We start from the raw sequence: 13,322 nt of genomic DNA, 5'->3' as shown, positions 1-13,322 counted from the left end.
CTTTATTGTTCTGTTTTTGTGTCTAGGATTTTGAACCTAGATCACTGCGTACCTAAGATGGCGCCAGAGATGGCAACATTGAACACTTCACTGTACTCCTGTACTTGAGTATGCGATAATAAAACCTAAATCTAATTGAATTTTTCATCCAGTTTGAGTTATGAGTGAAGGAAAAGGTGAAATTGTTCGTTTGGCAGGAAGAACAGTAAAATAAAATAAATTATCTAAATGATGTGAGATCGAGAGAGCTGAGATGCTGAGTGATCTGAGTTCAAGAACCACAAAAAAAGTCATTTGCAGGTTCGGCGGGTATAAGGAAATTGGTGAAATGATGAAAATTTCCTCAGAGGGTTGAGAATTCTTTGAAACTCTTCCTCAAAATGTGGCGGAAGCACAGTCTCTGAATATTCCTAACAGATTATTGACAAGCAAAGGGTGAAAGGTTATTAAAGGCCAGCAGGAATGTGGAGTAATCAGGGCAGCCATTAATATGATTGCACAGGCTTGCAGGGCTGAGTGGCCTCTTTTGACACCTAACCACCTCCTAAACATCAGGGAATTCAAAGTATTCTCTGGGATTACAAACAATAGGAAGGTAAATAGAGAGAAGACCGAGGTCAGTTAAGGAGAGACCTGTGTGTAAAGACAGAGGACATAGTTGAAATACTAAATGGGAGCTTTGCATCTGCCATTGTCAATGTCACCGTGAAAGTGCAGCTTGTCTGGTTAGGAAAACATTTGTGGGAATTACTGACACATAATGGCCACGCACTTCCTGCAATTTCCAACTTGAAATGCATTGTCAAGTTGATTACATTTATAACGATAATGTTAAGGAGAACATGCTGCATGGGGACAAGTTGAATATTATTGCAAATACCGTAAGGTTCAAGTTGAAATAGTTTTATCATAATTACAAATTTCATGAATAAAACATGACTTTGTAAGATAATATTTCAATACTCTAGTTACAGAGGCAGTGTAGGGAACTGGAGAATTGAAAATATTGTTTCAAGAAGGGATTTAAGGATAATTCCAGTATCTTCAGGGCACTCAATTTAATCTAAGCAGTGGGAAAGGTTTTGGGATAAAATTTACAGTCTTTTGGACAAGTGTGAATTCATTCAGGAACATCAGCACGGATTTCTTAAGGGCAAATTGTGTTTCACTAACTTGACAGAGAAGGTAATGAGAGCAATATAGTTGATGTGCATACACGGACGTCCACGTTTACCCGACACATACCCCACAGGCTTGTCAGTAACATTGACGGTCATGGAGTGAGAGGAATGGGGCAGCACAGACTCCAGGTTGGCTGAGCATCAGGAGAGCTCCCTTTCAAGCTCATAATCCTCCTGGGATCTTGTCCTTCCTGCCACACCTGAGTTAGAAACAAAAGAAATGCAAGTGAAAGGGCCTAAAATAACAAAAATGTAATTATCTATATTTTACATCTCCTGTTATCAGGGATACAGAATGGAAACATTTCAAACACTGCATGAACTGAAGAACTTTGTGATACACATCTTTTAAAATTTTTTTATAGGAATGTGGACCAGTGTTTGTAGCTCACCCATTTCAGAGAGCAGTTAATGACGAATCACATTACCGTGGGTTTAGAGTTACATGTAGGCCAGACCAAATAAGGACAGCAGTTTCCCTCCCTGAAGGGCATTAATGAACCAGGTGGGTTTTTAATAGCTTCACGTGCATCAATGCTGAGGTGAAGTCTCAATTACAAACTTCTTTAATAAACCGAACTGAAATCCCACCAGGTCGCCTGCTAGGATTTGAACCCAGGATTAGTGGAGGTATGAGACTAGGGACACACCATCCCCTCTCAAAAAGCATAACTCATTCTATGCTCCAAAATACTCTCAGGTTGATTCTAACTTCCAGGCTACACATCATTCTGATATACACACCATTCTAACACAAACCCCACCCACATTACCCCACTCATACCCCATATTTACCCCACTCATATCCAACTCATACCCCACACCTTCCCACTCATACCTCACATCTATCCACTCATACCCCGCATCTGCCAACTCATACCCCACATCTTCCCACTCATACCCCACATCTGCCCCCTCATACCCCACATCTGCCCCCTCACACCCCACATCTGCCTCCTCATACCCCACATCTTCCCCCTCACACCCCACATCTGCCTCATCATACCCCACATCTGCCTCCTCATACCCCACATCTGCCCACTCATACCCCACATCTGCCCCCTCACACCCCACATCTGTCCCCTCACACCCCACATCTATCCACTCATACCCCACATCTGCCCCCTCACACACCACATCTGCCAACTCATACCCCACATCTGCCCCCTCATACCCCACATCTATCCACTCATACCCCACATCTGCCCCCTCACACCCCACATCTGCCCCCTCACACCCCACATCTGCCAACTCATACCCCACATCTGCCAACTCATACCCCACATCTGCCCCCTCACACCCCACATCTGCCCCCTCATACCCCACATCTGCCCCCTCATACCCCACATCTGCCAACTCATACCCCACATCTGCCCCCTCATACCCCACATCTGCCCCCTCACACCCCACATCTGCCCCCTCATACCCCACATCTGCCCCCTCATACCCCACATCTGCCAACTCATACCCCACATCTATCCACTCATACCCCACATCTGCCCCCTCATACCCCACATCTGCCCCCTCATACCCCACATCTGCCAACTCATACCCCACATCTGCCAACTCATACCCCACATCTGCCCCCTCATACCCCACATCTATCCACTCATACCCCACATCTGCCCCCTCATACCCCACATCTGCCCACTCATACCTCACATCTATCCACTCATACCCCACATCTGCCCCCTCACACCCCACATCTGCCCCCTCACACCCCACATCTGCCCCCTCACACCCCACATCTGCCCACTCATACCCCACATTTACCCCAGTAATGTCGAGTTTGCACGGTGACAGGCTGCTAAGATTCTTATTCACCTGACTACAGCTCGGTCTCAAACTCCAATCCAGCCTTCACCTGGGCTGACTTTATTCAAGTTTTTACATTCAGACTTTCAGGAGACTTTACACACTTCCTTGAGTCAGGGCATTCTGAGTGCGCCTCTCCATTATCTCAGTGTCAGTCAGTTGTAGGTTCAAATACCACTCCAGAGAGCTGAGTACAACCTCCCCATACTGAGGGAGTGCCACACTGTCAGAGGTGCTGTCCTTCCTTTGAAACACTGAATTGATTCAGCACTGTACTGCAATGAAGAAATAAGATATTTACAAGTGGATATGGAGTGGCTAGGTGAATGGACCAAAACTTGGCAGATGAGAGTTTAACGTGGATAAGTCTGAGGCTATCCATTTTGGTTAGAGGAGTGGAAAGGCAACTTATTATCTAAATGAAGAGAAACCTCAGAGTGCTTCAATGCAAAGAGATCTGAGTGTCCTCCTGCAGGAATCGCAGAAAACTGGTATTTAGGTACACGAGGTAATAAGGAAGGCAAATGGAATTTTGATATTTATTGCGAAAGGAATAGAGTATAAGTGGAGGGATGTGTTGCTGCAACTGTACATGGCATTAGTGAGACTGCACCTGTAGTATTGCAGTACAGTTTTGGTCCCCTTACTAGAAGAGAGTTAGGGTTGCAATTGAAGAGAAGGTTCACTAGATCGACTGAGCAGTTTAAGCCCATGCTCTCTAGAGTTTAGCAGAATGAGAGGTCTAAGTGTATATAAGATATTACAGGAGATTGACAAAGTAGATGTAGAGCAGGTATTTCCATTTGTGGGACAATTTTGGAGTAAGGGATGACAGATTTAAAATGGAGGTGAGAGGGACTTAACCTTCTCTGAAAGGATCATAAAGCTGAAGAATTCATTAACCCAGACGGCAGTGAATGCTGGGACATTGTGTAAAGTTAAGGAGGAGATTGAGAATTTTAAAATTAGTAATTAGAATCCCTACAGCGTGGAAGCAGGCCATCCGGCCCAACAAATCCACAACAACCCTCCAAAGAGCATCCCATTCAGCCACACCCCATAACCCTATATTTCCCAAGGCCAATCCACCTAACCTGCACATGTTTGGTAATGGATTGAAGGATTATGGACAGCAGTCAGCAAAGTGGAGTTGAGTCTGAGGTAAGCTCAGTCATGACTGTAATGAATGGTGCTATTGTACAGGCTTGAAGGGACAGAATGGGCCTACTCCGGCTCCTAGTTCTCATGATTCCCTGCCCATCCCCAACAGTAAGGCAGCAGCACCACCTATTGTGCAGCTGCAGCTTATGTCCACAAAATGGAACTTGGAATTAGATGCAGATTTGAGTTTGTTTTCCCTATTATCAGAGAAAAAAAATCAGCTTTTCCTCAAATTGGAAGGAGAGTATTTGGGAATGGGAGAGAATGATAGTGTTGAGAGAGGGACAGGGAGAGAATATAGTCCCATTATGCACATCTGGAGCCTATTTCACTCTGAGTTCAGCAACTATTCTGTGATCTATACCTTTGGGTAAAAAAATGAGATCTGCAAATGCTGGAGATCACAGCTGAAAATGTGTTGCTGGTTAAAGCACAGCAGGTCAGGCAGCATCCAAGGAGCAGGAGAATCGACGTTTCGGGCATAAGCCCTTCATCAGAAACGTCGATTCTCCTGCTCCTTGGATGCTGCCTGACCTGCTGTGCTTTAACCAGCAACACATTTTCAGCTGTGATCTATACCTGCCTTACTCCACAGCCCTTAGCATAACAAAGTAACAAGCAGTCTCAGGGTTAAAATTAACCGTTTATTAAACATCCCACCATTCAGCAGAGAAGATTTCACTTTTGTCATGCCTTTCTCTAATTCTTCAGCTGGGACCCAGTCAATGTTGTTCCTCAGATCTGGGATGTGTCTGAAGATTAATTATTTGAACTCCCACACTAACCAGTCCCTCAGGTTTTTTACCTGCACACATTCCCTACATCTCCCTACAGGTTACCATTTTAGCTTCCCCCCGACCCCAAGGCTGCCATGTGGGGTGTCTTACAGAATAGTGCAGCAAGCTCAAAGGGCTGAATAGCCTCACCCTACTCGAAGCCCACTTCCTGTGTTCCTTTCCCTCTCTCTAATCAGCCACAAGAAATGGATCTGCCCCTTCCCTGCACAATACCTTTTCAGCTGCTCCTCACCTCAGGATCAGGTTGTCAACATTTCTTCTGCTCTGAAGAAGAGTCACTGGACCTGAAACATTGACTCTGTTTCCTGCTCCACAGATGCTGCCACAGCTGCTGAGTTTTTCCAGTAGTTTCTGTTTTTGCTTCAGACCTCCAGCACCTGCAGTTTTTATGTTTTCTTTCAAGGTCAGTTCCACGTCTGTCTGACAGAGACTCCCCTTTACTGCACAAGCGCCTGGTTACATCAGGCCCACAGTGAGCAGCAGCTCTCTGCATTGTGTGTGACTGACATCTGGAGCAAACTGTCTGGTTACCTGATGAAGCGCTTTTGCCCGAAACGTCGATTTCCCTGCTCCTCAGATGCTGCCTGACCTGCTGTGCTTTTCCAGCACTACTCTAATCTTGTCTGGTTACCCCTCCTTGGAGAAAGTGAGGACTGCAGATGCTGGAGACCAGAGTTGAAAAATGTGATGCTGGAAAAACACAGCAGGCCAGGCAGCATCCGAGGAGCAGGAGAATCGACGTTTCGGGCATAAGACCTTCTTCAGGAATGCTGCCTGGCCTGCTGTGTTTTTCCAGCATCACATTCTTCAACTCTGGTTACCCCTCCTTCCCTTCTTTGTCCAACCTTCTCCAACTTTCACTTCAGCTGGACTGATTCTGAGATTACAGTCCTACACTACAATACAATCCCACTCTTCCCTTCCCTAGATTACAGTTCCACTCTACATTATAGTCACCCTCTACATTGCAATCCCACTCTGCCCTACTCTAGATTACCATCCTACGCTACATATAGTCCCACGCTGCCCTTTCATAGATCACAGTCCCTCTCTCTCCTAGTCCAAATTACAGTCCATTCTGTCCTACTCTAGATTAAAGTCCCCTCCAAAAACAGTCCCACTTTGTCCTAGTCCAGATTATAGCCCCATTCTGTTTCATTCCAAATTATAATCCCACTCTGGTCTGTCTCCTATTTCACCAATTTGTGTGCGCCCTTTCGAGGTTCCACACTATTTTCCCCACAGTTTGTAAAGCCTCTTAGTTTAGAATCCTCCACAAACTTTATAGTTGTGATCCATACAATTTTGTTGATTGATAATGCAGATTGAATCTTTTGTTCACTATTAGTTTCTGGTCACTGTGGGCTTTAGTTGCAGTCAATCTCAGTCATTAGGTAATATCTAAGAGCTCTGAATCCATTGAACCTGACTGCAATTGTGAGGCAGAACTGCCACCTGGTGGCCAACACCTTTTAAAACAGCAGCTCACACATTACAATGGAATCTCCATGCAGCCACATTTCTGATCTTCAGTAATGCCTTCGTTGAGAAGAGCTCCTGACAGGATCACATTCTTAGTCTTAACACAGGAATTAACACAGCAGGTTAGGCAGCATCCAAGGAATAGGGCATATGCCCGAAACGTCGAATTTCCTATTCCTTGGATGCTGCCTAACCTGCTGTGCTTTAACCAGCAACACATTTTCAGCTGTGATCTCCAGCATCTGCAGACCTCATTTTTTACCCTTAACACAGGAATTTCCATCTTCACATCCTGCCCAACACACAGGGAAGATTCGACAGATATTGGCCCCATTGTAACTAGGAGATAGAGCCTCCTGAACTTGCCCAGAACAGTCACACTGGGAATCAGAGGCACGGGATATGGCCAGAAAGTGACTAACTGCAAAAAAATGCATCGGAAGGCCTCAAAGTGTACTTTAAAAAAGATTTCTGAACAATTAACACCCTCCGCCACATAAATGATCCCACCTTCACATCCACTCTACCTCACATTACAGTTTTCAACATCATATCCATTACTATAGCCAAATCCTCTCCCTCACACTCACGCACAGACCCCCAAAGCTCAACTCCCACCCTCACACACAGACACCACAGCATAACTCCCACCCTCTCTTTCCTGCTTTCTCTCTCTCTCACACACACACACACACACACATACAAACTGTTTCTCATTATAACTAATCAGAATGAGAGGTGATCTCATTGAATCATTGAGGATTCTTAAAGGACTTGGTAGGGTAATTACTGAGGTAATGCTGCCCTTCATGGGACTCTAGGACCAAAGGGCATTGTCTCAGAATAAAGGCCTGCCAATTTAAGTCTGAGATGAGGAGGAATGTCTTCTCTCAAAGAATGAGAGTTTTTGGAACACCTTACTGCGGAGAGCTGTGGGGGCAGAATCCTCATGTATATTTAAGGCTGAGATAGATTCTTGATCAGTTGGAGAGCCAATGGATATGGGAAAAGAACAAGAGGTGGACAGAAGGAATGTCAGGATCTGCTACGATCCTGTTGAATGATGGAGCAGGCTTGAGGGGCTGAATGGCCTACTCCTTTTCCTATTTCTTATTGTCTCTCTCTCACACACCAGAACCAGAACACATAATGTTGCCATGTGGCAGAACATACTGAGGGATATTTTTAAAGATCAATGACAATTAGTGGAGATATAGGAATAGTTGATGACTTGACTGGATCCAAGCTGGGCTCGGTGACCCTTGGTTGAGTTATTGGTGGTTGATTAATATTCTCTCCCAGAGACAGTCGATGCTGGAAACATCAGCCTCAGTGAATGAGCGGTCACCCAGCAGGGAGGGTTTGAGCTGCTGGCATGCCTGGGACTTTCGGAACACCATTCCTTTCTTCCCATTATCCTCCTACTATCCCAATCTATAATTGGACCATTATCATTCGCTTTTATAAATGCTCTTAATTCTTGGATCTCTCTGTAACTTCCTTACAAATGTGTTCCTCTGTTCTCACTGATCATTGTGATTGCATCTTTTTACTCCGTAGTTCTCACCAGATTGATACGATAAGCTTTCTGAGACATTTTTTTTCCCAGCACTGCAATGCTTTCCTTATTAGTAACTCCACACCTCCACCTTTTCTCCATTTCCCATCTTTCCTGAAAATCTTGTATCCAGGAAATATTTTACAGCCAGTCTTACCTTTATTGAGCCGGTTCTCTATTCTTGTCCCAAAATTGTGACTGTATCTTGGCAATTTACTTACAACACTCACATTCACACACATTGTAATCCTTGGCACACAGTCCGAGACCTTGGGATATGAAGGTATTGGAGAGAGGGTACAGTAAAGATTCACAAGAATAATTCCAGGGATGAAGAGTTTTAGTTACAAGGACAGATTGGGGAAAGGCAGGAAGGCTGTTCCCAATGTCTGGGGACATCTGAACCAGGGGTTACAATCCGTGGATTTGGGATGGGTCATTCAGAATTGCAAAAAGAGGAAATGTCTCCACCCAGAGAGTGGTGAACCTATGGAATTCACTACCACAGAAAATGGTTGAGGCAAAAGCATTGAATGTCTTCAAGAAGGAGTTAGATATAGTTCTTAGGACTAACGGGATCAATGGACATGGGGAGAAAGCAGGAACAGGCAACTGAATTGGAGTTGAGAGGCACAGATACGGCATATAGGAAGGCACTTCTTCCATTAGTAGAGGCGTCAGTAATCAGGAGGCATAGATTGAAAAGTTTTACCTCCATAAAGGTGTTTGGAACCCTCCAGGAAGAGCTTTGTTACTGACGCCACCCCCGAACTTGAGAAGGAGGCATGTCGTTGTTGCTGCTGTGTCCAATCACCAGGACCACGAGCAGGCAGCCGCCATTATGTGAAAGGGCCGCTCTCACTGCCCCTGTCTCTGATTGATGAGAGGAGCCTGGAAGGCCACTGCCTGCAATCCTGCTGCTACCCCTGATTGCCAGGAGGCCTGCTATCACTGCCGTGACAATGCCGGCAAATTACCACAAAAGGTTTTAAAGAAAATGAACAAACCAAAGGAGAACAAAAGTAAAAGAAGAGAAAACCTATATGGAGATAAGGCTTTAGAGTTTAAGATCTGTATGTTTTCTTACCTTTTTTATTAGATTCCTTACAGTGTGGGAACAGGCCCTGCGGCCCAACAAATCCACACTGATCCTCTGAAGACCAATCCACCCAGACCCATTCTCCTACATTTACCCCTGCACCTAACACTATGGGCAATTTAGCATGGCCAATTCACCTGACCTGCACATCTTTGGACTGTGGGAGGAAACCAGAGCACCTGGAGGAAACCCACGCAGACACGGGAAGAATGTGTAAACTCCACACAGACTTTGTGCACTTTTCACTGTCCTCCTGTATTCCTATGCTTGAGCGTTTGTGACAATAAATCTAATTCTAAATAAATAGAATAGAATAGAAATTTATGGCCATATGTCCTTTTACATGAAACATATATTGAATAGTTTTATAAGTCAGAGACTCATAGAGATGTACAGCTTGAAAACAGACCCTTCAATCCAACTCGTCCATGCTGACCAAATATCCTAAATAAATATAGTCCCATTTGCCAGCACCTGGCCCATATCCCTCTCAACCATTCCTGTTCATATAACCATCCAAATACCTGTTAAATGTTGCAACTGTACCAGTTTCCACCATTTCCTCTGGCAGTTCATTCCATATACCCACCATCCTCTGTGTGAAAAAGTTGCCCCTTAAGCCCTTTTAAATCTTTCCCCTCTCACCTTAAACCTATGCCCTCTAGTTTAGGACTCCCTACCCTATGGAAAAAACCTTGTCTATTTACCCTATCCATGCCTCTCATGATTTTATAAACCTCTATAAGGTCACCCCTCAGCCTCTAATGGTCTAGAGAAAACACAGCCCCAGCCTATTCAGCCTCTCCCTATAGCTTAAACCCTCCAACCCTGGCAACATTCTTGTAATTTTTTCTGAACCCTTTCAACTTTCACAACATCTTTCTTATAGCAAGCAGAACTGGACACAGTATTCCAAATGTGGGCTAACCAATGTCCTGTACAACTGCAACATGACCTCTCAACTCCTGTACTCAATGTACTGTCCATTAAAGGAAAGCTGACCAAGCGCCTTCTTCACTATCCTGTTTACCTGTCATTCAATTTTCAAGGAACTATGAACCTGCATGCCCAAGGTGTACTCTTTATTTGGCAACATTCCCCAGGATCTTACCATTAAGTGTATGAGTCCTGTCCTGTCACCTCATTCCAGCATTTACATCAATGACAGAGTCATATGTAATATGAAAGAAAGTAAAATTCAGAAAAAAGTTCATCACAGTCCAGTTATTGCTCCTGGGATCAGGGAAAGTTGATTAAGGAACGATGGAATACCCCGAAGATGCAGCCAGGACAAGACTGCCACGCCAGTCTGCTGGAACACTGGGCCAGAGGTCTCTGACAAAGAAGACTATCATGTGGGGCTGAGTCCACCACTCCTGGATGCGATCACCTGCCAGGCCGATGGAACACCTGGACACTGAAGATGAAAAGGACCTCCACATGGAGATAAGACCTCCACACCGGGACAAGACTGCCATACAAGAAGAAGAGTATTGAAGAGGTAAAAGGCTAAGAGGCTAAGCAAGGGTATGAAATGTGTTATCAGCATAGACAGGATTTGTGGAGTAATCATGATCTTTTTGACAAGTGGAGCAGGTTTGAGGGGTTGAGTGGCTTACTCCAAATCCTAACTCATATGTTTGTAGGTAGATGTTTGTGTCTATATCTGATGTTTGTATCTCTATGTTTGCATGTATATGTTTTTGTGCACATTTCTGTGTGTTTCCTTTTTATATGTTCGTATGGAAATGTTTGTATCTATGATTATGTATGTTTGCACATATACATTTGTATGAATGTTTGCATGTTCATTTTTCTACGTATGTTTGCATGAATTTACGTTCACGTATTTGTTTGAATGTATACATTTACATGTTTACATGTATATCTTTGAATGTATGTTTTAAGTAAAAAATTTTGTATATATATTGTACACATCTATTTGATTGTATATGTTTGTTGTATAGGTGGAGTTTCTTCATTTTGGGTTAAAGATGTGACCGATTGCACCTCCCACTGGATTCATGTGGAATTTAGGGAGGTGATAATCTAGTGGCATTATCACGAGACTATTAATCCAGGAACGCAGGATCCCAGGCTTGAATCCCACAATAGCAGATTTTTGAATTTGAATTCCATAACAACATTGAAAATTGAGAGTCTAATGATGACCATTAATCATTAGGATGTCACAGTGGCTCTGTGGTTAGCACTGCCGCTCCAGGGCCCTGGGTTCGATTCCAGCCTCGGGTGACAGTCTGTGCGGAGTTTGCACATTCTCCCCGTGTCTGTGTGGGTTTGTGCAGGTCAGGTGTATTAGCCATGCTAGGTTGCCCGTAGTGTTCGGGGATGTGTAGGTGCATTAGTCAGGGGTAAATGTAGAGTAATAGGACAATGGGTCTGGGTGGGATACTCTTCAGAGGGTCGGTATGGACTTGTTGGGCCAAATGGCTTGTTTCCACACTATAGGGAGTGTATCCAATAACCTTTATTCCTGATGAAGGGCTTTTGCCCGAAACGCGATTTCGCTGCACTTTGGATGCTGCCTGCTCTGCTGTGCTCTTCCAGCACCACTAATCCAGAATCTGGTTTCCAGCATCTGCAGTCATTGTTTTTACCTCATTGTATCCAATAAATTAATTGTCGTAGGAAGTCCATCTGGTTCACTGATGCCCTTCAGGGAGTGAATCTCCTATCCTCACCTGGTCTGACCTACATGTGACTCCAGACCCACAGCCATCTCAGGGTCATTTAACTGCCCTCTGGGTATTTCAGAATAAACTTCAGCGTGATGTTGGTGCCTACTTTTGACAGAACTGGTGATTTTTGGGAATATTCGCCGATATTTTTTATGAGGAATTACCTCACAGCTGCTTGGCGCCAAATTAATGACGGGCCTCATAAACGAATTGACACCACCGCTCCTCCCCCACGAACAGTCCACTGATTGGACAGCAGCCCGTCAATCAGAAGAACGCATGCTGACGTTGGGGAACATCGACCCCGCCCCTTCGCCAATAGTACCTTCTCTGATTGGTCTAATGCGACGTCAATCGAAATATATGGCCCATCCACAGTGTACCCGGATCTTCGGACTGCGCATGCAACTAGTCTTCCTCCGGTGACTCGACAGTGGCTTGAGCAGTTCAGTAAAACCTCATTTTTTTTATTATTAATTTTTATATATTGGCTTTGGCTTACCAGAGAATATTCATGAATATTGAGCGGCTGGAGAGCCCTCACCCTTTGGGGCGAGACTGGGGAGCCCTCACTTTGGGGACGGGGCTGGAGGACCCTCACTGTGGGGGGGTGGGCGGGGCTGGAGGACCCTCACTGTGGGGGGGTGGACGGGGCTGGAGGACCCTCACTGTGGGGGGGTGGGCGGGGCTGGAGGACCCTCACTGTGGGGGGGGTGGGCGGGGCTGGAGGACCCTCGCTGTGGGGTGGGCGGGGCTGGAGGACCCTCGCTGTGGGGTGGGCGGGGCTGGAGGACCCTCGCCGTGGGGTGGGCGGGGCTGGAGGACAGAAAGTGGGAAGTTGTGTTTCAGCATCTAAAATTAGGCCTCAGCTGGAGGTTTCCATTTAATTATGGATGACCTCCTTCTGAATGATTTGTGCTAGGAGTGATTTTAATTCTGTGGAGATAGCATGATTTGTGGAAGTGTGGTTAGTAAGTTTACGGGTGATGCCAAATTTGGTGGTGTATTGGACAGTGAAAAAACTTATCTAAGAGTACAGTGGGACATTGATCAGATGGGCCAATAGGCTGAGGAGTGGAAAATTGAGTTTAACTTACCAAAATGCAACACCTTGCATTTATCTAAGACAAACCAGGGCAAACCTTACAAAGTTAAAGGTAACGCCCTGGGGAGTCTAGTCAAACAAAGAGACCTAGGGGTTCAGGTACATAGTTCCTTGAAAATGATGTCACGGGTGAAGAAGGCATTTGGCATGCTTGCCTTCATTGGTCAGAATATTGACTACAGAAGTTGGGGCATCATGTTGCAGCTGTACAGGACATTGGTGAGGCTACTTTTGGAGTACTGCGTACAATTCTGGTCACCCTTTTACAGGAAGAATGTTATTACATTGAAAAGGGTGCAAAAAATATATATACAAGAATGTTAACGGGGCTGAAAGGTTTGAGGCTGGATAGGCTGGGATTTTATTTCTTTTGAGCATAGGAGTGGTGACCTTATGGGGTTGAGGGTGACCTTATAGGTGTTTAT

At 45.0% G+C, this 13,322-nt stretch overlaps 1 protein-coding gene across 1 annotated transcript in view; it reads left to right on the top strand.

Annotated features, from left to right (window-relative positions):
- Positions 1–12,174: 12,174 nt before the first annotated feature.
- serhl (serine hydrolase like) overlaps positions 12,175–13,322 on the top strand; it is a 41,777-nt gene continuing 40,629 nt past the window's right edge. Inside the window, exon 1 of the mRNA XM_060849380.1 lies at positions 12,175–12,237. The gene's annotated coding sequence lies outside the window, so the exon portion shown is untranslated. The remainder of the gene's footprint in view (positions 12,238–13,322) is intronic.

This window comes from Hemiscyllium ocellatum, chromosome 33 (assembly GCF_020745735.1).
Source record: "Hemiscyllium ocellatum isolate sHemOce1 chromosome 33, sHemOce1.pat.X.cur, whole genome shotgun sequence".
NCBI classification, from domain to species: domain Eukaryota; kingdom Metazoa; phylum Chordata; class Chondrichthyes; order Orectolobiformes; family Hemiscylliidae; genus Hemiscyllium; species Hemiscyllium ocellatum.
The sequence above is the reverse complement of the archived record's forward strand: the minus strand, read 5'-3'. Positions and strand labels throughout refer to the sequence as shown.